The 23883-nt window shown below is 43.9% G+C and overlaps 1 protein-coding gene across 1 annotated transcript in view; it reads right to left on the bottom strand.

Moving 5' to 3' along the window:
• The window catches only part of ANKH (ANKH inorganic pyrophosphate transport regulator), a 166416-nt gene that overhangs the window by 122571 nt on the left and 19962 nt on the right, over positions 1-23883 (bottom strand). The window lies entirely within an intron of this gene.

Raw genomic sequence — 23883 nt, 5'->3', positions numbered from 1 at the left:
CTATCGCAAGGACAGAAAACAAAACACTGCATGTTCTCACTCATAGATGGGAATTGAACAATGAGATCACCTGGACACAGGGTGGGGAACATCACACACCGGGGCCATCATGGGGTGGGGCGAGGGGGGAGGGATAGCGTTAGGAGAAATACCTAATGTAAATGGCGAGTTAATGGGTGCAGCACACCAACATGGCACATGTATACATATAACAAACCTGCACGTTGTGCATATGCACCCTAGAACTTAAAGTATAATAATAAAAAAGATTTTTAAAAGTATAATAAGTAAATAAACAAGAAAAAGAAAGAAAGAAAAAAATCACAGCCTGGAGCAGTGCGCTCCAACTCCAGAAAACAAGTCTTTGGACTCAAGGGGTATGTATGCTCTTCTTAGTGCGGGCCTGAAACTGGAAAGCCCTGCTGGGGCACATGTGAGTGGCAGCCCCTGGGGGACCGCACCCCTGCTGCTCGGGGTGACCAGAGAGGAGGCTGAGGATGGGACACGCTGCAACACAAATACCCAGTCCTGAGGGGAGCTTCGCTTAATTCCAACTGTATTATTTTGTTTGGCAGATGACTCTGCACACTTTCTGATAAAGGAGGGTTTCAAAATGGTTTATTTTTTCAATAAATCACTTAATGAGCATAACAAAACACTCCGTGGTGTGAATTTTTCTGCCAGTGTATACAAACTGCAGGTGTGCCCAGGCCAAAACCCAGCCAAGTCCCTCCCAGCCCCTAAGGTGTGCGTATGTTGGCCAAGGAACCAAATCGCTATCCACGTGAAGGCAAAGACCTGAAGATCTGGGTATTTTTTAATGCTAAACGACATCACACTCCCTTTGAACAACAACCCAAGTGAAAAACTATTCATAAAAATCTTAGCAAAGATCCTTAAAGTGATTTTCACCCAGTTATCCAATAGACCCTTACCTCACTTTTAGCAACCTGAGCCTCGTGCCACATTAGCTTAATGGGGGGGAAGGTCTTCAAAGTAAAACACGGGACATATGAGGGAGTGATGCATGTATGCAGCCATAGCGACCACAGCACTCACAATCTTCACATCCTGACTTGAATCCTTGGATTTAAACCTAAGTGCCAAATTCAGAAATATGTAGACTAATTTTTTATTTCTGGAAAGATATGTTCTTTCATTATAATCTTTAATATAAAGAGTAGTAAAAAAAAGCAAAAAAAGCAAGCAAAAAAAGCTAACATAGATAAGTTAAAACTTCATAACTTGAACACATGCAGACACTCAAGCACAGACAGGGTTTTGGCTCAATGTCATACTTGATCTTCTCAAAGAAGCGGTATCACAATACATTCTGCCAAGCTGAGGCTAGATGCTTCTAGTCTCAACTCAAAGTCTTATCAGTTTAAAAAAAAAAAAAAAACCCACAGAGATTCCTTTCTTTCTTCTTCAGTATAAGAAAGGGTTTTTGTTTCATTTTGTTTTCAAGGCTTGCTAGATTTTGATCAGTCTCCAAACTCATGTTACCTTCAGGCTGAAATCAAGACCACCAAAGGTCAAGTCGTCAACTTTGTCTTTCCTAGAAGAAACTTCAAGACACTGGAAAACAGAATGAAAGTCCTAATGGCACTCATTTTTAGTCTTTCATCTTCAATATTCTAATTTTGCACTGTAAATAAGATACTTCGTGCATTTGAGGGTGTCTGCGGGACACAGTATTTATTGCGATGTGGGAAGGGATGTAAAGATGCAAGTACGTTCCCCATCAGAGGTAGAAACATTACCTTGACTGGCAAGTACCATCTCACCAACAGCAGCTCAAATCATAGAAAATTACCAATGTCTGGTTTTTGTGATCAAACCTAATAAATGTTCAGGCTGACCTTGTCCAAGACACTTAAGCACCCCACTGTGAACATCACAGAAATCATCTGAGAATAAGCAAAGGAATATTCAAGAAGTTCTTAAATGTTTTAAAAAGGGAGTTCTTACCTTACAAAAGATGGAAGATAACATGTGCTCTCACCCTTACTACGCCTCTCTGAACATGCTGGGTTTGCTCGTGAAGAGATCCAATGCTCTTCTATCCTCCACAAGTGAAGTGTCTGGCCAGGGTGAGGAATTTCCATAGCACTTTCTAAGAATAGTTTATTTTTTCCTCTTTCTGTATTCAAAATATAGTTTAAAGATTTTTAAGAAGGAAAGGTATAGCAATCCAGCAGGGTATAAGTGTCCACCATTTTCTATTTTGCCCTAGGACAAAACCAAATTAAGAAAGTTGTTTGTGCTGCATTTTTCTAGGAAGAAGGTGACTGTTGAATGTGGAAAAATAAAAAAAACACAGGGTATTCTTTTCTGGATCCAGAGCTCTACCAAATTCTGATTTTCAGAATCTGGATTTTACCATATTAGATTTGGGATCCAAAGTATATCAAGTTGTGCATTTTCTTGATTTGTGACAGTTGCTCTAATGGTTTACTTAGCTGCCTGTTTCGAGCCAAAGTGGATACTTATGAATTTGCTTCATGAGGTGGTTTCTAGAAATGACAAATGATCTGATTTAGCAAGTATTATTATACATTTTCAAATTATCTGCTTCAAAATTCTACTGATATATACAGTTAAATGAGCTCTCCCTGGCTTTCTAATGATGCCCAGGCATTTACATCCTCCTCACAGTCAGTAGGAAAGGGGAAGGTTCTGACACCTAAAAATAGCCAAGGGGCATCCTGGAAGGTGACTGCAAGGACATCTATGGAAAGGGAAAACAAATGGGAAAACAGGACATTTCTGAGTGGAGCCTCAGACAAAAAAATCACAGCTGCTCCACCATACTACGCCATTTGGTTTTTTATAACTTGACAGGCTAACACCTTAATCACGGTCTTTTCTCCTTCAGCCTACAACTCATATCTGAAAGTTTTGAGTGGGGATATATACGACTAATATGCATGAGGATACTAATTGTCACTACTGAGAGGACAGGTTTTACAATCGTTAGGTAGAACTGAGCAAACAAAATGGGTAGAGGAATGAAGAGCTGACAAAGTTTTATTTAAAAAACAAAAGAGAAAACTTAGGCCTCTTAAGAGCTCCAAGGGAAAATAATTAATGCATAAAATCTGTGATAATCTTTTAAACTTATTCTTTAAATCATGATAAAATATACATAACATAAAATATAACATTTGTTTTGTTTCTTCTTAGACGAAGTCTCGCTCTGTCACCCAGGCAAAAGTGCAATGGTGCGATCTCGGGTTACTGCAACCTCTGCCTCCCAGATTCAAGGACTCTCCTGCTTCAGCCTCCCAAGTAGCTGGGATTACAGGCATTTGCCCCAACACCCGGATAATTTTTGCATTTTTAGTAGAGATGGGATTTTGCCATGTTGGCCAGGCTGGTCTCGAATTCCACACCTCAGGTGATCCAACCTCCCAAAGTGCCTCCCAAAGTGCTAGGATTATAGGTGTGAGCCACTGCGTCAGGCCAAAATTTACCATTTTTAAGTGTGAAGTTCAGAGGCACCAAATCCATTCACATTGTTTGGCAACCATCCACGCCATCCATTTCCAGAACCTTTTCTGCCTCGCAAGACTGAAACTCTGTCCCCATTAAACACTAACCCCCAGCTATCTTTTCCCCAAACCCCCAGCAACGCTTACTCTACTTTCTGTCTTTATGAATTTGACTACTCTAAGTACCACATATGAATAAAATCAGACAGTATTTGTCTATTTGTGACCGGCTTATTTCACCTATCATAGTCTGGAAGGGTCACCTATATTGTGGCATGTGTCAATATGTGATTATTTAGTTCACCAAAATCCTAGAATTCCAGAATTAGGTGTCAATTCTAAAGTTCTAGGGAGTTAGTCTTAAGAAAAATAAAAAGGATTAGTGCTTTACAAAGAGATAATAAACCTTGAGCAATCTGCACCCCAAGAAGATAATAAAAGGCTAAATAGATAAATGCTTTCACTAAAATTAGATGAATTCCTAGGAAAGAGATATATAGGAGGCTATTTCCTGGGAGGAAATTTACACCACCATTTCAGCCTGCTGTAAGGTGGAGATGGCAGACAGCTAATTAGGGTCCTCTCTATAATACTGACTGATGATGGGGGTGGGGTTTCTCACCTGGCTGAGTGCCTTGCCAGTCATTTCTGCACCTGCTGGGCCTGGAGATTGCTGATGTGCTTCAGGCATAAGCAAATCACATCAAAGGCTCAGCTCACTGGCATACCTGATGGTCAAGGGCAGAGAACTGCTCTGACCAAGGAATACCCCAATGAGACTGGCCTGGAGGGTCCAAGCCAGTTCGGCAATGTCTTATGGAGTCCTAGGATAGTCCTGGTTATTCAGTTTTGGAGAGCATGGTTTGGCCTATAGGACACAGACTCTCTTCTACAGCCTTCCTTAGGGACCAGCTGTGTCTCAATCTGCATAAGACTTGGGGGAACTAAAATGGACTGATCATCCCAGCCTACAGAGTATCAAAGCCCTTAGTTTACAGTGTCCTGAGGAAACACTCACCCAAGTTTCTTGGGCTGGACTTGGAACAGATGAAGACTGCAGAGACAGGGAGTGGGGGGTTTTCTTCTATCAAGCCCAAGTATGAACGACACACTGAAGTGTCTCTTCGTTCACTGGGTGCTCACGAGCCATGCAGGAGCAATCATATCACCCACGGGTGGTGATTTTCTTCCCTTTCTTCTCTCAGTAATGGCACTGAGAACAGGATGTTCTGAACATTATAAGGCAGAACAGATGAAAATTCCTAGAGAGAAGATCTGTTCTATCCACTCCTCGCCTCCATTCGGCATGCTGTGTTCCCATTGTGATTCTGCTGCTGGACGGCAAAGTCTGTTTTGAGAGCTTCAAGGTAAGAGGGTCTTAAGTTGTGGCCAGATGCCCAGGAGTGATTAAGTAATTAGAACATTCAGACGCTGCTAACTGCCTACAACTCAGCAGCAACAGCCCATCTCCTGGGCCACTCAGCTCCCTAACAAACGAGACCTTTGAAGAGACACCAGGGTTCTCTTTTCTTTTCTTTTCTTTTTGAGACAGACTCCTTCTTTTGCCCAGGCCAGAGTGTGATGGCACAATTTTGGCTCACTGCAACCTTCGCCTCATGGGTTCCAGTGGCTCTCCTGCCTCAGCCTCCTGAGTAGCTGGGACTACAGGCGTGTACCACCACGCCCAGCTAATTTTTGCATTTTTAGTAGAGATGGCATTTCACCATATTGGTCAGGCTGATCTTGAACTCCTGACCTCAGGCAATCTGCCCGCCTTGGCCTCCCAAAGTGCTGGGATTACAGGCGTGAGCCACCACGCCTGGCTGGCTCTCATTTTTTATAATGCACCAGACCCTAACAAGAGTCCTCCTCCCAAACAACTATCAGGGGATTAGCGAAAAAAAAAAAAAAAAAGAGCCTATCTGACAGTAGCAGAAAAAGTGAATTAGGCAATGCCGAAACCAGGGCAGACTGACAGACCCTGAGCAAGAAGGGAGAAGACTCAACCTTAACATGCATTTCTCTCCTATTGCCTCGCCCTAACAACCTTCTGCTAACCTCCTCAGTGTATGCTCCCTCGTGAGTTATTCTCTGGATGAGGGAGGATGATGGAAAAGAGGCAGTAAGGATAACTTAAGGGTTACAATAATGAAACCTCCACTTCCTAAATGACAGAGCCCAGATAGTACCATTCACACACAGTGGGCACACATTTTGCATATACAGTATGTAAATATAAACATGAACTACTGTAGAAACCAGGATATCATGTCTTTTGGTGGATACCACATTTTTCTCTTCCTCCTGTAACTCCAAGGAGAGAGGGACAAAAGGGAAAAACCGTGTTCCTGTGTCATCCACAAGATCTGACCCGGAGTCAAGTTCACATTCACCTTAGAGCCAATAAGACACTTGGTTGCAGAGAGAACAACTTCATTCACTAAGCGGCAGTGATTTGTTTCACTCTGCCTTGTGCCTTAGTACTCCCCGAGTGTGGTGTAACATAAAGCCTTTAAAATATAGATATCCCCAAGGCTGCAAGTCTTGGGACAGTTCTGATGTCTTATGTACCTCTCCTATAGACCTATCTTTCTCTGCACAATCAGTGAATAGGCATGCTTATTTTCTAAAAGCACAGTTGTTTCACTTGCCAAGCTTCTCTGACCTTACTTTTGGCCTAACGTGTTTCTAGCAAAATACAGTATATTTCAGTGCTTTTGCCAAATTTCTTGGCTACTGGCTCAAAAGAAGCAAACTTTCACTTAGAAGAGGTCCTTCACCTAAAGAAAGACATGAATGCTCTAAACTGCAACCTTCTGAGGCTTCAGCCTTGCTCTCACTTTGCTAAGCGCTCACGGTGGCTATATTCAGGTTTTTATTAGGGTGTTTTAGCTACAAGTTAGAGATCTGGAGAAACAACAGAGGTCAGGGAGAACCTTCTATTTGCTTGGTTTGTAACTGCAACAGGAAGGTGGTCACAGGTGGTTATTGAACGCTGAACCCCTTTCACTGTCTGTGACTGCTCTGCAGTAGTACAAGTGGAGCTGCAGGTTTGGGATTTGTTTGGCAGCACACTCCTGAGAACTGAGGGATTTTTCATGTTTGTTTTGAGTTTGAGAGTTATTTCTGCCTTTCCTGTTTCTCCCCACCCCTCTTTTCTTTGTGCATAACAAGCTCATTGTCTTGGTCTCAGAGAACTCCCAAGTTTCTAGGAGCATCTTTCAGGGAGGATTGGAGCCATAGGGTTGGTATCAACTTTCTATTTAAAAATGTTGCCCTCAGGGGAGAAATTACTTATCAAGCTATCATATTATCAACTTCTTCCTGCTCTTTTGTTCCTGTTTACCTCAGCGTGCAAGAAAAAAAAAAAGAAAATCCTTTTTCTACAACTGAACTTTCAAAGAGGACTTGAATGAGGTACCCACCCTTCCACATCCAGATTAATGCTGTTGACAGAAGCTCGCTTCCAGTAACGCCTCTATTTTGTTACTCTGGCAAAAACCAAAAATGGGTATTGTTTTACTTCTTTATTTAACGAGTGTATATGGTAAGAGTCTAGCCCGGATGAATAATGAGTCCAGAACTGTCTTTCTTCCATCTGTCCTGTGCCTGAAACCACTATGCTGAGATTTGAATTCATCATTGTTGGCAGAAGAAACCCTGCTAGTTTCGTTTTTTTTTTTTTTTTTTTACCTTTCTGGTTTTATTAAGAAAAGAAGACAGTTATATAAAATAAACAAAATGGTGTGTTTAGAAGTACATGTCCCGGAGGAGCTATCTTGGGATCTTCTTATAAGATTTTCGTGACCTTACCATAGAGTGTAATTCTCTGACAGGGACTTCTGAACCCCCTATACGAGGACTTGGGTTGACAGTGACTTGAGAGGAAGTTGTTCTGGGACCAGCCCTTGCAGAAGAAACAGAGAGTGCTGGTGTTTCTCTTGGGTTTCAATCCACCCAGGGTGCTAGGCAGTGCCTAATTTGACTCTCTCCACCTTGGGCTCTGTGGGGTGCCTTTAATGTCCTACAACCCTGGTCAATTACCACAGGTGCTGGGCAACCAAGGACATGTCTAATTAGCTATGAGCCAAAGGTAACAGATTACTACATCAGGACTGCAAACTGGTCAGAGAAAATCCCTACGCATGCTTTTTTTTTTTTTTTTTTTTTTAACCAACTAAGAGATTCTAGTCAGCTTTTTCTTTTCTTTTTTTGGTGATGGAGTTTCACTCTTGTTGCCCACGCTGGAGTGATATGGTGCGATCTCAGCTCACCGCAACCTCCACCTCCCAGGTTCAAGCAATTCTCCTGCCGTAGCCTCCCAAATAGCTGGGATTACAGGCACCTGCCACCACGCCCAGCTAATTTTTTGTATTTTTAGCAGAGACAGGGTTTCACCATGTTGGCCAGGCTGGTCTCGAACTCCTGGCCTCAAGTGATCCACCTGCCTCGGCCTCCCAAAGTGCTGGGATTACAAGCCACCACGCCCAGTCGTAAAACTTACTTTGATGCAGCCAAATCCTAATCTCTGAGCATCTTTTGGTAAATATGCTTAAGGCAGTGTGTCAAACTGCCAGGAGGAGGTCATAATCTTAAAAGATTAAAGACTGTTACTTAAGTGTCTACTATTTCCATGATACAAGGATTCCCGCCTGCTTTCCTTTAATTTTCCGTACAGGCAATGCCGTGCTATTGCTCATTATAGAGCAGTGGGAAAACAGCCATATTTACAATGACATTTACATATATCCAGCTTAACAGCTAGTAGAGTTTGAACTAGGATAAGAAGTGGACAACAAGACTTGTTTAATAATTAATTTCATGTGGTTTTTAGTCCCTCAGCTTTTCAAAGGATGTCTTTTTGAATTATTTCATATATAAGCAATGGAATGGTTCAAGAGCAAGTGACAAAGTCCCAGAGAAGCAACTGAGTATTGTCTCTTGGGCTGCTTCTACTGGAGACCTGTTGTACATCACCCAATACAATTAACTTAGGAGAGAGCACACACATTTGACACCCAGGGAAGAGCACGGTTAAGAAAGAAACCTCAAGGGCCAGGGGTGGTGGCTCACCCCTGTAATCCCAATATTTTGGGAGGCCGAGGCAGACGGATTACTTGAGATCAGGAGTTCGAGCCCAGCCTGGCCAACATGGTAAAACTGCCTCTCTACTAAAAATGCAAAAAAAAAAAAAAACAAAAAAACAAAAACCTAGCCAGGCATGGTGATATGCACCTGTAGTCTCAGCTACTCGGGAGGCCGAGGCAGGAGAATTGCTTGAACTCAGGAGACGGAGGTTGCAGTGAGCCAAGATCGTGCCATAGCAGTCCAGCCTGGGAAACAGTGGGAGACTGTCTAAAAAAAAAAAAAAAAGAATGAACCAAGAGCTTTTGATTTGATTTTCAAATGACCATCTTACAGGTTGCCTTATGGGATGAAGAAGGGTGCTGCATCAAAGGCAAAAAGCATTGCTCTTAGGCCAGGAAGGTAGCCAGTAAACTACTAAAGACACAGTGGCTGGTTAACAAAAGCAAAATTTTTCATTTATTATTTTCATCTATATTGGAGAAAAGAAAGAGAAAAAAGCTGCACCTCAAAGTGAATGCTTATGTAGCCAGTAAAAACACAGAGATCACTAAGAGGAAAAAAGGCGCTGTTACTGGTTTGGAAATAAAGTCTCCTTTGCTGCGGAGGCTGGGGATGTGCCTCTGAAAAACAGTTGTGCTAGTGCATCCTGACTGTATTGAGTCCTGACTGTGGGAGAAAGGTTCCACTCGGAAATCCCTGGAACCTGCATGTTGCATCAGACAAGGAGCAAGGTCCCAGGGCTGCTCAGCGGACAAAGTATAGCCGCTGAGAAGGACGGCACATCCAGGCCTCCATCGGGACTCCTGTGAGCCTGGTCTGGGCAGGCCTGGTCCTTCTAGCTGTCCTTTGGGTTAGTAAAAACTGCATAGGGCCACATCAGCTGGGTGACAGTCTACTGCTCAGGCTGCCAAAGCACAAAGCATATGGATTGGCACAGTAATGAGCTATTTATTTTGTGCCTATAGATATGGACCCAGTCTCTCTGACAATCTTAGGATAAAGAGATTTTCTCCTACCCAATATAGGAAGACCATATGCTTTCAAATAACCATGGCTTCTTACGAGACACTAGGAAAATGACAGGAAAAAATTAGAATTTTAAATTTGTTTTCAAAGTTTTACACTCTGGGTCAGGTGCAGTGGCTCACGCCTGTAATCCCAGCACTTTGGGAAGCTGAGACGGGTGGATAACTTGAGGTCAGGAGTTTGAGACCAGCCTGGCCAATGTGGTAAAACCCCAGCTCTACTGAAAAGAAAAATTAGCCAGGTGTGGTGGCTTGCACCTGTAATTCCAGTTTCTGGGGAGGCTGAGGCAGGAGAATCACTTGAACCCAGGAAGGAGAGGTTGCAGTGAGCTGAGACTGTGCCACTACACTCCAGCCTGGGTGATGGAGCGAGATTCTGTTGAGAGACAGGACTAGCTGGATTTCCTAGGCCGACTAAGAATTCCTAAGCCTGGCTGGGGAAGGTGACTGTACCCACCTTTAAACACAGGGCTTGTAACTCAGCTCACACCCAACCAATCAGGTAGTAAAGAGAGCTCACTAAAATACCAATTAGGTTAAAAGCAGGAGGTAAAGAAATAGTCAATCATCTATCGCCTGAGAGCACAGGGGGAGGGACAATGATAGGGATATAAACCCAGGGGTTGGAGCCGGCAGTGGCAACCCCCTTGGGGTCCCCTCCTGTTGTATGGGAGCTCTGTTTTCACTCTGTTAAATAATCTTGCAACTGCACACTCTTCTGCTCCGTGTTTGTTCCGGCTCGAGCTGAGCTTTTGCTGGCCATCCACCGCTGCTGATCACTGCCCTTGCAGACCGGCTGCTGACTTCCACCCCTCCACATCCGGCGGGGAGTCCGCTGCACTTTGATCCAGCGAGGTGCCCGCTGCTGCTCCCGATCAGGCGAGAGGCTCGCCATTGTTCCTGCGCAGCTAAGTGCCCAGTTTGTCCTAATCGAGCTGAACACTAGTGGCTGGGTTCCACGGTTCTCTTCCGTGACCCACGGCTTCTAATAGAGCTAATAGAGCCATAACACTCATCCACCGCAGGGCCCAAGGTTCGATTCCTTGGAATCCATGAGGCCAAGAACCCCAGGTCAGAGAACAAACGGCTTGCCACCATCTTGGGAGCTCTAAGAACAAAGACCCGCCGGGTAACAGCATGTTTTTAAAACAACATTGTTTTATCAACTAAAACGCTGTCCCCCTTCTCCCTCCTGCTTTTAGCCTAATTGGTATTTCAGTGAGCTCTCTTTACTACCTGATGGGTCGGGTGTGAGCTGAGTTACAAGCCCCGTGTTTAAGGGTGGGTGCGGTCACCTTCCCCAGCCAGGCTTAGGAATTCTTAGTCGGCCTAGGAAATCCCGCTAGTCCTGTCTCTCAGCGCCACGCTTACTTCCATCCTTTCCCCTTTGGGCTTCGCCTCAACCTCAGTCGCTAAGAAACTAGTACATACTTGAGATCAGATTTCTTCTTTGTCAGATTTGTATGGCAGGTAAGTCCCAAAAGTCTTTTCTCTTCCACCTTCTCATTTATTTGGAAGAGGGAAAGCAGCCTATTTTTTGACCACATTCTTTCCGTTTGGGTAATGGGGAGTAATGTAACAAAGTCGGGATCCCTTAAAGCAAAGCAGTTTTCTCTTCATAATGTTAGCTGTATACACGTATTCCATAAACTGTGGTTGTTCACATTATTTGCAGAGAAAATTATTACGGGTTATTAAACTATTTATTAGATAGATGCAGGGAGGGTGGGAAGGTGAGCTCGACAGACAGTACTGTTTGCTAGCTCTTAGATCATTATCACTTCCCTGTTATTCTCTGTTCGGGTCTCACTGCCATGATATACAATATGACACATTAAAAGGCTTTTGGTTTGGCCACAGCCCACCCTGATGATCAAAAGTGCAAAGTCAGCCCAGAATGCTCTTTACTAGCCATAAAATCACAAAGTCTTCTTGTGAAATGTTGCTCTTCACATCTGGGTCTATTGAGCTCATTCTAATCACAGCTGTGCCGGACGATCCCTCTGCCCTGGATGAGAATACACACTTGTTACACTGTCATCCAGGCAGACGCTGCTTGTCACGGTCACTGGAACCTGCATCCTCAAAAGAAGGTGGTCATCTGTGTGGACTTTCAGGGCTGGGGGCGTGAACTAGGGTGGTCAGGAGCCTTCCTCCGCACCCTTTCCTGCCTGACATCTCACCTCCCTAGGATGTACCCTCCAGGTTAAACCTGCTCCTAACAGGCACCGTTTCAGTACTCAAATCACCCTGACTTCGTTCCTTCAGGCAAAATCGCCTCACACGAAAGGTATGTTTTTGCATATTTCCTTTCACCACAAAAGGATTGCTCAACAAACCCAAGAATAATTGTCTTTCAAAGTAGCTGGTCTCACTGGCTTTACAGGAACCTGAACATCAAGTCCAAGCCAAGGCTAACCCTGCCCGGCAACACTCCCACCTGCTTCCAGATGCGGCCTGAGATGAGCTGCCCCACTGCCTGGGTGGGGAAGGTGGGCCATGGCTGCACATTCATGCATCGTGGGCTTGCCTGCTGCTGGCCCTGAGCTAAATGTGTGTACCAAGGTATTGTGTCTAGGAAGTCATCTAATAAACTCAGCTTGTCATACTTCCATTTAGAGGGAGAAAAGCACTCTGGCTGACAGGAGATGGGGACATCTGTACTAACCTTAAGCAAACTGCATTCGAAAGCTTATATTTTCAGGCATTCAGCCGCTGATTTCCTGCAAGCCCTCTGAAGTCCCTACTGTGTGCTGAGTATGGAAGCCAGAAGCCAGGACAGTATGCTGGAATCACACCTCAGCCCCCCTCCGGGGTTCACGGTAAGATGGGGACAGAGTGTGGCACTGCCAACAGTTCTACTATGGCACCTCCTGGAAGGGCGGGGTGAATGCTGTGATGCCCTCTCTCCCTCTCCTGGAGCTGCCTGCCGTGCAGAGGAAAGGAACCCTTTACAAAGGCAAGCTGAGCAACTTAGTCTGAAACTAATGAGTGCTCAGAAACAGGAAAAATCTTTGAAACAGACCTGATTTATGAAAAGGTGCTGAAAAGCAGAGAATCTGCGACGTCTGCCAGAAGGCACAACCGATTAAAGCCCAGAGAGCCCTCATTGAGTTTTTTTTTCTCCTGATGATTAGATTAGAAGAAAGTCATGCTCTGCGGTAGAGATAAGGAACTGTGAGGTGCTCCCATTAGTTTAGGAGAGGGCAGTGGGGGCAGGCAGAGGCGTGGTGATGTTATGAAGGTTTAAGGAGGAAAACAGCAGTGTATATAAGAAGAGAATTCCAGGTGGACTGTGGAACCTGCCCATGACATGGAATCCTGCTAAGGCTGTGCTATGACCCACACAATGTTGCCAGGAAGCCTCGCTCTCTGTCCCAACAGTGCATGATTCTCAAAGGGGACAAACAGGAGGCCTAAGACACCAACACTCAGAGAAAAGGAAGGTTGGCTGCAGGCTGGGGCCTTTGATCCCAGGCTATCTGTGGCTCTGCCTCTTACTGCCTCTGCGTGCAGTTCTCTGTAACACCAAGACTGGACTCTGCCTTCCTCTGTGCTCCAAGAGAAGCTCTGCACAGAAGTGCCATTCCGGGCTCAGAAGGAAGACAGGTTCATCTCAGAGGAGGGAAAGAAACGTGGCCAGTGGGATCTCACACCCCCTGGGGACAGCCCCACTCTTCTTATGGGTGGGATCATCCCCAGTGCCTCTGGATTGTGGAACTATTGCGTTTAATGAAAATATATTTTACAAACTGTGAAGTGTTCTACAAATGTGAATTGTGCACCAGGGAAGGGAAAGGCAATGTTCATTTTGTTGCATCCTGAAATAAGACTGTCCATTTCTGCTGAACTAAAAAGAAGAAAAAACTAGATTAAGCACTTACTTTCCACTTCCCTCAATCTAAAGCATTTGCCTTACATTGGAGATGACTTGAACAATTCTCAGAAACAAAAACAAAAAAAGGAATGTAAGTAAGCAATGGATGTAACATACAAAATTGATATGGTCCAATCATGGAAAAGTCTTTTCACTTCCCCAAATTCCCATTTAAATGCTGAGCTTCCTAGCAGCTTATGCGTCTCTCAGTAATGTAAATGTAAACACTGCTTTTGACATTATTTTGTAAGACGATTTCAATTGAATGAAGGTATGCCTAAATCAATGGATACAGTTAGGTGTTTTAACCTCACTAGAAAACATAGCAATAACACGCTTAAAAATAGAATTTGGGGCTGGGTGCAGTGGCGTACACCTGTAATTCCAGCACTTTCGGAGGCTAAGGTGGGAGGACTGCATGAGTCCAGGAGTTTGAAACCAGCTTGGACAACACAGCAGGATCCCGTCTCTACAAAAAATTTAAAAATTAGCCATGAGTGGTGACACATGCCTGTAGTCCCAGCTAGCTGTGAGGCCAAGTCAGGAGGATCACTTGAGCCCAGGAGTTCAGGGCTGCAGTGAGCAGTGATTGTGCCACTGCACTCCAGCCTGGGTGACACAGTGAGACCTTGTCTCTCAAAAAAAAAAAAAAAGAAAAAGAAACGGAATGTCCCTTAAGGACTAATTAAGGAAAAGGAAACATGATATGGAACAGGCAAGGCCCCTGGAAATTAGCCTGGCGCATAGCATATGATTAGGTCACAACAAATTACAGGACAGAGAAGAGAAATTTTAAAGTCCAAGCAGCTACTGATAGTGACATTCAGAACAAGCCTTTCTCTAACCATACTGAAATGAGTTATTTTCGATGCAAAAACATTAATTTTTTAAAATTTAACTTTTAAGTTCAGGGGTACATGTGCAGGTTTGTTAACAAAGGTAAGCTTGTGTCATGGGGGTTTGTGGTACAGATTATTTTGTCACCTGGAGTGTAAATTAGTTCAAAAACATTTTAAACTGCCTTACATGTGTCCCTAGTGGCAGACAACTGGCCACTACTATACTTTAGATTATATCAAGTTACAGGCAACAACTTTATATTGCCTGTCCCCCAAAAATGTCTTTCACGTGCAATTGGAAGAATGCACAGTATCTTCCTTTACCTTACTCACCATCCCAGCCCACTCAAGCTGTCCTGGGTTCATGATGCCAGGAGAGCACAGGTGTCCTGTGGGATCCTGCAGAAGATCTAGAATTCATTCCCATCACACCCATTAATTCCACCCAAGCAGATCTGTTTCACACCCACCCTCCTGTCTGCTAAATCGTGTCAAGGTACCCCCGGGAGTGTGCAACACTCATCTCTCATCCGTCAGTTTTCAGATAATCATAACCATGCTTATGAGCCACGTGCATCCGTAGTTTAAAACTAAGCCCTTGGCACCAACCTTCCCACAAACTACCACCATACAATGCAATTAAATCAACAGTTCTTAAGGTACAATTAATCAAGACAAATAATAAATTTCAACCATACTGCTTTTCCCAATTACTACTATTTTAACAGCATGGTTGTCCACTCCTCATTGCAAATATAGAATACCTAAATAACATTAGGAGTTATATCACTTAGGTGGTTGGGTGTGGTGGCTCACGCCTGTAATCCCAACATTTTGAGAGGCCAAGGCAGGAGAATCCCTTGAGCCCTGGGGTTTGAGACCAACCTGGGTAACACAGTGAGACCCTCTCTCCACAAAAAAATTAAAAAATTAGCTGGGTGTGGCAGCACGCACCTATGGTCACAGCTACTCAAGTGGCTGAGGTGAGAGGATCTCTTGAGCCCAGGAGGTCATTGAGGTCACAGTGAGCTGAGACTGTGCCACTGCACTGCAGCCTGAGCAACAGAACAAGACCCTGTCTCAATAAAATAAAATAATTTAGGTGGAGGGGCCTGGAAACCTAAACATGATTTATATATTATTTCTGTAGAAAGATGTGTGTTTTTTTGTTTGTTCGTTTGTTTGTTTCAGACACAGTTTCGCTCTTTTTGCCCAGGCTGGAGTGCAGTGGCACGATAGAAAGGTGTATTTTAAGTGAATTTTATGAATCAAAACCAGATGGTAAGCTATAGACAATACTAAAAACAAACAAACATGCAAACAAACATAAAGCCATACAAGGAAGCCCTCTAAGGTGAGTCTACTCCCTACTGTTTACATGGTAAACATTTACTATACACAAAGATACAGCAAACCCGGGAGCCTCATCAAATTCAATACCAGATGGTTCTCTCCGCTGTCACCAGGCACCTGGTCCATCTGTAATGTTATCCTTAGCAGAGCACAACGATGATGCAGAGAAATTTGTATCCTCCAAAACCCTAATATATTCCAGTGCCAAATATTCATAAATAGTTTTGAATTTTCGACGTCACTATTTCTCTTTCTATTTATCACTGTATTTCTATTTCATTAAGGCAAATGGCAGAGAACTAACTATTATAATAGAACATTTTTATATTTTAAAGGGATAAATGAATATTCATAGCATTTGCAGGTAGGAAAAATGAACGGCTCCCACTGACAGAGAATGTCCTGAAGACAGAGATCCAACGCCAAGTATTCCTTGCTGTTCCCACTGTTTATTCATAACTTGTATTCTCTCAGGCAAGCAAGTTAAAACATTTCACTAAATCTAACAAATTAACACGACTGAAACAGAACTCATTCTCTTTGCCACAACCCAGTTCTTTTAAAGCTTGGTGGCAGCCGGGCATGGTGGCTCACACCTGTAATCCCAGCACTTTGGGAGGTTGAGGCAGAAGGATCTCTTGGGCCTAAGAGTTTGAGATCAGCCTGGACAACACACCAGGACCCAGTCTCTACCAAGAAAAAAAAAACCACTTTAAAAATTAGCCAGGCATGGTGGCATGCACCTGTGGTCCCAGCTACTCTGGAGGCTGAGGTGGACCACTTGAGCCCCAGAGTGTGCCAAGATCGTGCCACTGCACTCCAGCCTAGGTGACAGAGTGAGACCCTGTTTCTAAAATAAATAAATAAAATAAAACTTGGTGGCATCATCAACTGCCCCAGCCTCTCCCACCCTATCTGATCAGAGCCAAGTCCATTTGATTGTAGGTTATTTTCTCTTCCAGCCCTCCGAACCAGGCCACCACTGTCTCTCAGGTAGTTGCCATAGTAGCCTCTTAATTGGTCTCGATGCCTTTGGTCTCACCTCCCTCTAATTCAGTAGCTATATTGAAACCAAATTATCTTTCAAATATGTAAATCTGAGCACAGCACACCCTACTAAGAAAGCTCTCCACTTTGAGGAGGACCAAGTCCACGTTCCTTACCCTGAATGACCGGGCCCTTCCCAGTCGGGGTTCGCTTACCCAGCCATCCTCTCCTCCTGCCATTCCCCTGGTCTTATTCCCTGTTCCAGTCATACTAAGCATCTTTCATTCCTCCACTGGATCTGTCTTGCTTTCCAGAATGGGGACGCAGTATTCTCTTTAGGCCTCAGCTGGAACAAAAAGCCTCCCTGATTCTGAGGATGGGCTAAGGATTCCTCCCATAGGATCCCAGAGCAAAGCCCCTGGTCTCCTCCTCCCAGCCTTGATCCTATTTCTTGCTAAGTGCCTCCTAGTCTATTTGCCCTCCTATTAATAGATAGACTCACTTGACGGCAAGGACTGCATTTGTCCTTTTGCTGACTCCATTCAGTGACTAGCACATCAGAAATGTTCAAGAAACAATAGTTGAATGAACAAATTCATGAATATACTCTTGCCCTCTGTGTTCCATACTCCCCATTATTTAATAATGAAAATACTCCAAAACTGTATACTAAGCACTTTGGGAAGTGGGTTGCAACTTTTATCTCATTAAGCAACCATCGCACACTGTGTCAAAACACCATGGTGTGTTATTATCATAATTGTCAACAAAATTGAGAAAGACTTGGTCCCTCTTGAATGACTTGATTACTGAAGGAGTCCATGGTACATGGTAGCTGCCCTCCCCCTCAGCCCGTGTCAAATAGCAGCCTATAATTAAATGAAGATTAAATTTAGTCTATCATTTCAAAAAGCATATGTTATTTAAATCTTAGTAACTCAGTTTTTAAAAGGCACACTACTGAGAAAATCCAGCTTTAAAGGCCTTTTCCCCAAAGTGGGGAAAAAAAAAAAAAAAAAGGCGGCATGCTGACACACATGCTGTAATATCTGAGTGTCCCAATCATCTATCGTTTGCTTGCTTCTGCCTGCCCCTAACCAGTTGGCTCTGGCTTAAAGATATCCCCTTAAGGCAATTCAGTGAATGAATACAAAGCAAGAAAAGTCAGTTAGTCAAGAAAGCATAAAAACAGGCAGGGTGTGATGGCTCAAGCCCCCAGCACTTTGGGAAGCCAAAGTGGGCAGGCGAATCGCTTGAGTCCAGGAGTTGGAGACCAGCCTGGGTAACATGGCAAAGCCCCATCTCTACAAAAAATAGAAGAGGTGGAGGCTGCAGTGAGCCATGATCACATCACTGTACTCTAGCCTGGGAGACAGAGCCTGACCCTGTCTCAAAAAAAAAGAAAAAAGAAAGAAAGAAAACATAAAAATAAAACAAGTATAGCAGCTGCACACCAAACTCAAAGTCTCTGCAATAATATCATACATACACGCACCATTTCATACTTTTCAAGCACTTTCACATCCAGTCTGTTTGGCCCAGATCTCCAAAAGAAGGTATATCAATCCTTTATCCCTATTTACAGTTGAAAAAATTGAAGCCTACAGAGGTCAAGTTCTCTGTTAAAGGTCACAGAGCCAGCGGGTGCAGAGGTCCTGACTATCAGGTGCCCGTGATTTTTCTATCCACCATGCGGTGATCAGCTTGCACCACTGATACTGGGAGAGCACAGGACAGGCCCTGGGAATTCAGTTCACTTCTGGATGAGGATGAACCCTCTCCTTCCTCTTTTGCTCCTTTTCTCTGATATAGACTTGAAATAGCAAGACCAGGTGAAATGGATAAAAACATGGCCAGCCTGGTAGAAAAGGAAAAAGGACGTTTTTCTCTTTGATTTTCCCTAAATATCACCAGCTCTGCTTTTCTCTCACAGGCTGTCAACACCAAAATTCACCTATGAGACTCTAAGCATGAGCCACGAGTCAGACAAGCCTGGCTCCACATGCCAGAAGCTATTCACCTACTCATCTTCGAAATGGGGAAGGTGACTCTCCACAGTGCATGCCCCATACTGAGGGTCTGGCATGTAGGAAGGTCTGCACATTTTTTTTTCCTTTCCCACCCACATGTTCACAGGGAAGCAAAACTTCTTGAGCACCGGTGAACTCACTTAAAGAAAGCGCTGTTCTCTGTCTGGAACCATGCAGGAACTGAGATCTTCCCAAATATACAGGGGAGTAAAACCAATACAGTCCCTGCCCACCCCACGCGTATGCCTAACCACACTTGCAGTACATGTTTGGTCCAAAAGGTACCAGGCATCCAAACATCCTCCCTTTAACTAGAGACAAAGCAGTTCCTTGCAGGAAGTGAGATCTTCCCAGATATACAGGGAAGTAAAACCAATACAGTCCCTGCCCTCCCCGCAAGTATGCCTAGCCACATTATGCAGCATATATTTGGTCCAAAAGGTATTTATTTTAAAAAATAAAAGTCCAGAGGCAGTTTAAAAGTATTATATTAAGAAGAACTGCTGGGTGCAGTGGCTTATGCCTGAAATCCCAGCACTCTGGGAGGCCAAGGCAGGCAGATCACTTGAGGTCAGGAGTTCAAGATCAACCTGGCCAACATGGTAAAACCCCATCTCTACTAAAAAAAAAATAAAAATTAGCCAGGCATGGTGGTGGGTGCCTGTGATCCCAGCTACTTGGGAGGCTGAGGCAGGAGAATCGCTTGAACCTGGGAGGCGGAGGTTGCGGTGAGCCGAGCCCGCGCCACTGCACTCCAGCCTGACTGACAGAGACTCCATCTCAAAAAAAAAAAAAGAAAAAGAAAAACTTAGTAGATCTCTCAGCATTAAACAATACCTTTAACAAAATTATGTGAAGGAGTTCAACATGGTGTGGCTGGAGAGAACTAAAATGCAGATTCTCAAAGTCATAGGGCAATAAAATAGCTTCAAGGGAGGAACACCCACCGCGTGCCAGAATCAGGGACACAGGCTCATCCAGACCCAGCATCTCTAAGGAAAGCTGGAACAATGTCTACACAGGGGTGTGGGGCCGCTCTGCAGAAGCCTAGCAAACGGGGGTGTTGTGACCAGACCAAAGAAATAATCAGATGTGTACAAAGATTTCTGTAGAAAAAAATGTTTCATGGCATTATTTATAATAGGAATAAAACAAATAGTTTGAAAATTAACTACAGATAATTGGTTAAATAAATGATGGAATATCCATGTGATGGAAGCTAGGAGCATTAATCATCACCTTTTCTTTTACTTTTTTCTAATTTTAATTTTTATTTCAGTAATTTTTGGAGTACAGGTGGTTTTTGCCTACATGGGTAAGTTCTTCAGTGGTGATTTCTGAGATTTTGGTGTGCCTGTCACCTGAGCAGTGTACACTGTACCCAGTGTGTAGCCTTTATCCCTCACCCCTTCCCACCCTTCCCCCTGAGTCCCCAAAGTCCTTTGTATCATTCTTCTGTCTTTATCACCTTACAGCATAGCTCCCGACTCATCAAATTTTAGATGAATATTTAAAATCAAGAAAAACTGCCTATGATAAAAAGTAGGGAAAGGTTACAATATTGTTTTAAAATACATGCATAGTGCCAGACATGGTGGCTCACGCCTGTAATCCTAACACTTTGGGAGGCCAGGGGGGGTGAATCACAAGGTCAGAAGTTTGAGACAAGCCTGGCCAGCACAGTAAAACCCTGTCTCTATTAAAAATAAAAAAAATTGGCCTGGCATGGTGGTTAGTGCCTGTAGTCCCAGTTACTCAGGAGGCTGAGGCAGGAAAATCGCCTAAACCTGGGAGGTAGAGGTTGCAGTGAGCTGAGATCGCACCACTGCACTCCAGCCTGGGCGACAGAGTGAAACTCCACCTCAAAAAACAAACAAATAAATAAAATAAAATACATTCGTAGAAAAGAGGTAAGAAGATTATGCACTAAAATAAGATACAGATTTCTAGGTGGTGGGCTTGCATAAGATTCTTATTTTCTTTTTGATACTTTTGTTTTCCTTCTTTTTAAAATGAAAAGGAATTGGATCTATAAATACAACACAATTAATACATTTAGTCTTTTTTTTAAAAGGGAGTTCCTCTTCAAATACCACAGGCTTTTCCAGTAGCTTACGGTGTTAATTGAAAGTTTTTAATTTTGATAAAATATACATAAAATTTATCGTTTTAATAATTTTTAAGTGTACGATTCAGTGGCATTAAGTATGTGCACATCAATGCCATCCATCTCTAGAGCTTTTTCATCACCTCAAATTGAAACTCTATGTCCATTAAACAACAGCTCCCTATTCTCCTCTCCCCTGGCCTCTAGTAACTACTATTCTACCTTCTCTACAAACTTGACTATTCTGCATACCTCATATAAATGCCATCAATCATGCAACAGTTGTCTTTTTGTGTCTGGCTTATTTTATTCAGCATAATGTCTTCAGGGTTTGCCTATGTTGTAGCATACATCATAATTTAATTCCTTTTTAAGGCTGTGTAATAGTCCATTGTATGTATATGCCCCATTTTGTTGTAGATGTTAGTTTTTTAATGCAGGCTTTTCAAACCATGTCTGAACATCAAAATGATCAACAGTACACGTAATTTAAGATGTGTACCGTTGGAAACAATTATTTTACAAACTCTCCACCTGCTGAAAAGCCACTAAAATACTCGCTATTAAGCTATATTTTGCAATAAGAAAGAATAAGGTGCTAGACACTGTAATAACAATGCACGTGTGTCATTTTCACGAGCAGTTACAAAGGCTGGCACAGGAATCAGAACAGTGGTTGGCTAGGAAGACTGCTAAGGGGCACTGTGTATGTATCTGGGCTGATGGAAATGTCCCATATCCTCATGGTGTGGATTACACACAGGTATGCATCTGCCATTTGACAGAACTCATAGACCTATACACTTAAGATCTGTACATTTCACGTGGAGCCTAAAGGAAAACAGAGTAAATATGAATTTTACAAAAACAAAGGAGATTCTACAGTTCAGCTACTGAGGCTTACTGCCATCCACCACTTTAGGGCCTTCGACAGGTCTCCACTATACCTGGAATTAAGCTCAAGCTCCTTGCTATTCGGTGCTGAAACACTGGTTTGTCTAGGAGAGGCTGGGAAACACGTGGTGGACTAACTACCTACAATGCCAGGAAATCTGCCCACGTTTAGGAGACAGCCCAATAGGCGTGAGCCCCAGGTGGTGGAACGTCTCTGCGTGGGGGTAGAAATGAGGTACCACCGGCTGCACGCCAGGCTCCAGGCCAGGTGTCTTCTCAGGTGATGCAAGGCTGCATCCAAAACCATCCCAAAGAGACAAGGTCTCTCTCCAGAAGGTGGTGAGGACATTTGAACACAGAAACCTGCAGAGGAGGAGGGCGCTGTCTTGACTCCCTTGTCAGGCTGGCTGCGAGTTGTCTTTCCACTCACTGTGGCATTGGACTTGGCTGGAATCATGAAGAGCTGGAAGTTACTGCCTCCTTATTAAGTGTGGTTATTTGTTACTCTCCTCTGTGCAGTTTGCCTTTATAAAATGTCAAGTTTAGGCCACACATGGTGGGAGGCCTCAGTGTCTTAGCCATGGTGAATTTCCTCTAAACCATTTAAAGCACTGAGAAGTCAGAGAATTTTTTGTTGTTGTTTTTACTATTTTATATTCTCCACACTACTATTCCCCTCCATTAAAATGCAAGACCCAGTGGCTAGTCGATCTCCGGGTGGTTCACAGGGCAGCATAAAAAAGCATACAAACTTCTTATCACCTTAAAAACAGTTTTGGAAACACAAAGCAGCCCCAGCTAAGTCTAATGGCAAATTAGAAAACGGCCGGCAGAAACTCAAATACTCTTCTCCGCTTAAACGTTACATATATTTTTATTTTATTATTAATTTATTTTGAGATGGAGTCTCACTGTGGCGCCCAGGCTGGAATGCAGTGGCGCGACCTCAGCTCACTGCAACCTCTACCTCCCGGGCTCAAGCGATTCTCCTGCCTCAGCCTCCCAAGTAGCTGGGACCACAGGTGCCCACCACCACACCTGGCTAATTTTTGTGTTTTTAGTAGAGACAGAGTTTCAGCATGTTGGTCAGGCTGGCCTTGAACTCCTGAGCTCAAGTGATCTGCCCACTTTGGCCTCCCAAAGCGCTGGGATTAAAAGCAGAAGCCACCATTCCCGGCCTATGTATATTTTTTAAGTGAAGCAAGGGTTCTGAAAAGCTTACTGATATGGACTCACTATAATTTGAATGAAAGGCAGTAACCTGAAGCAACTAGTTCTCACAACATAAATGCTCGCACAGGATGACTGAACCTCCAAGACTCCAGGCACATAATATTCCTCTTCGGGTCACGCACAGAATAAAAGCCACCTTTCCTTCTCACATCCTCGGAAGCTGATAACCACAGAGCTGACCTCTGCCCCTCCTGGTTGCTGGTTCATCTGGCTCACTAGGAAAAGCCTAATTAACCTGTCAGCAGACATTCTGCTTTCCAGCCATTTAATCAGGACAACGAAATGTCCTAAGAAGCCTCAACCTCACTTTTGAAGTCATCCTTGAAACTCCCTATCTGGGGACTCTGCTCTATTTTTGGATTTCTCCCCAGCCTGGACCCAGAGGTCCTCACTGGCATATTTCTGCCCAGGTGAGATAGCCTGGTGGGTGTGGTGTGTGCAGTGCCTGTCACCTCCTCATGCTCCAGACTACAGAGCCACACATGTACAGCCCCTCCTCTGTCCCCCAGGCTGGGGACAGTGACGTCAGCCCATCTTATTGAGGAGAGTGTAGATTCTTATCTACACTCTCTTTTTATCAACCCACTTTTCAGTGCCTCTGGAAAATGCCATTAGTGATCTAAAAACCACCTAGGACCTGCGAACTAACTTAAGCCAAAATATCCTCCCCCTAACTAGAGACAAAGCTGGTCAGTCTGTCCCTAGGGACCCTGAACCAGATGTAGACTGTCTTTTGATAACATTTTATCTAGCGGAATAAATACTGCCCCCAACCTTTGCCCTGACAAATAACCAAGTTACTTTCCTTCCCTGGATGGACTTTAAGAGCATTTCTGGGGCTGGGCATGGTGGCTCACACCTGTAATCCCAGCACTTTGGGAGTCCCAGGCAGGTGGATCACTTGAGGTCAGGAGTTTGAGACCAGCCTGGCCAACATGGTGAAACCCATCTCTACT

Source organism: Colobus angolensis, unplaced genomic scaffold (genome assembly GCF_000951035.1).
Source record: "Colobus angolensis palliatus isolate OR3802 unplaced genomic scaffold, Cang.pa_1.0 Scaffold327, whole genome shotgun sequence".
Classification (NCBI taxonomy): domain Eukaryota; kingdom Metazoa; phylum Chordata; class Mammalia; order Primates; family Cercopithecidae; genus Colobus; species Colobus angolensis.
The sequence above is the reverse complement of the archived record's forward strand: the minus strand, read 5'-3'. Positions and strand labels throughout refer to the sequence as shown.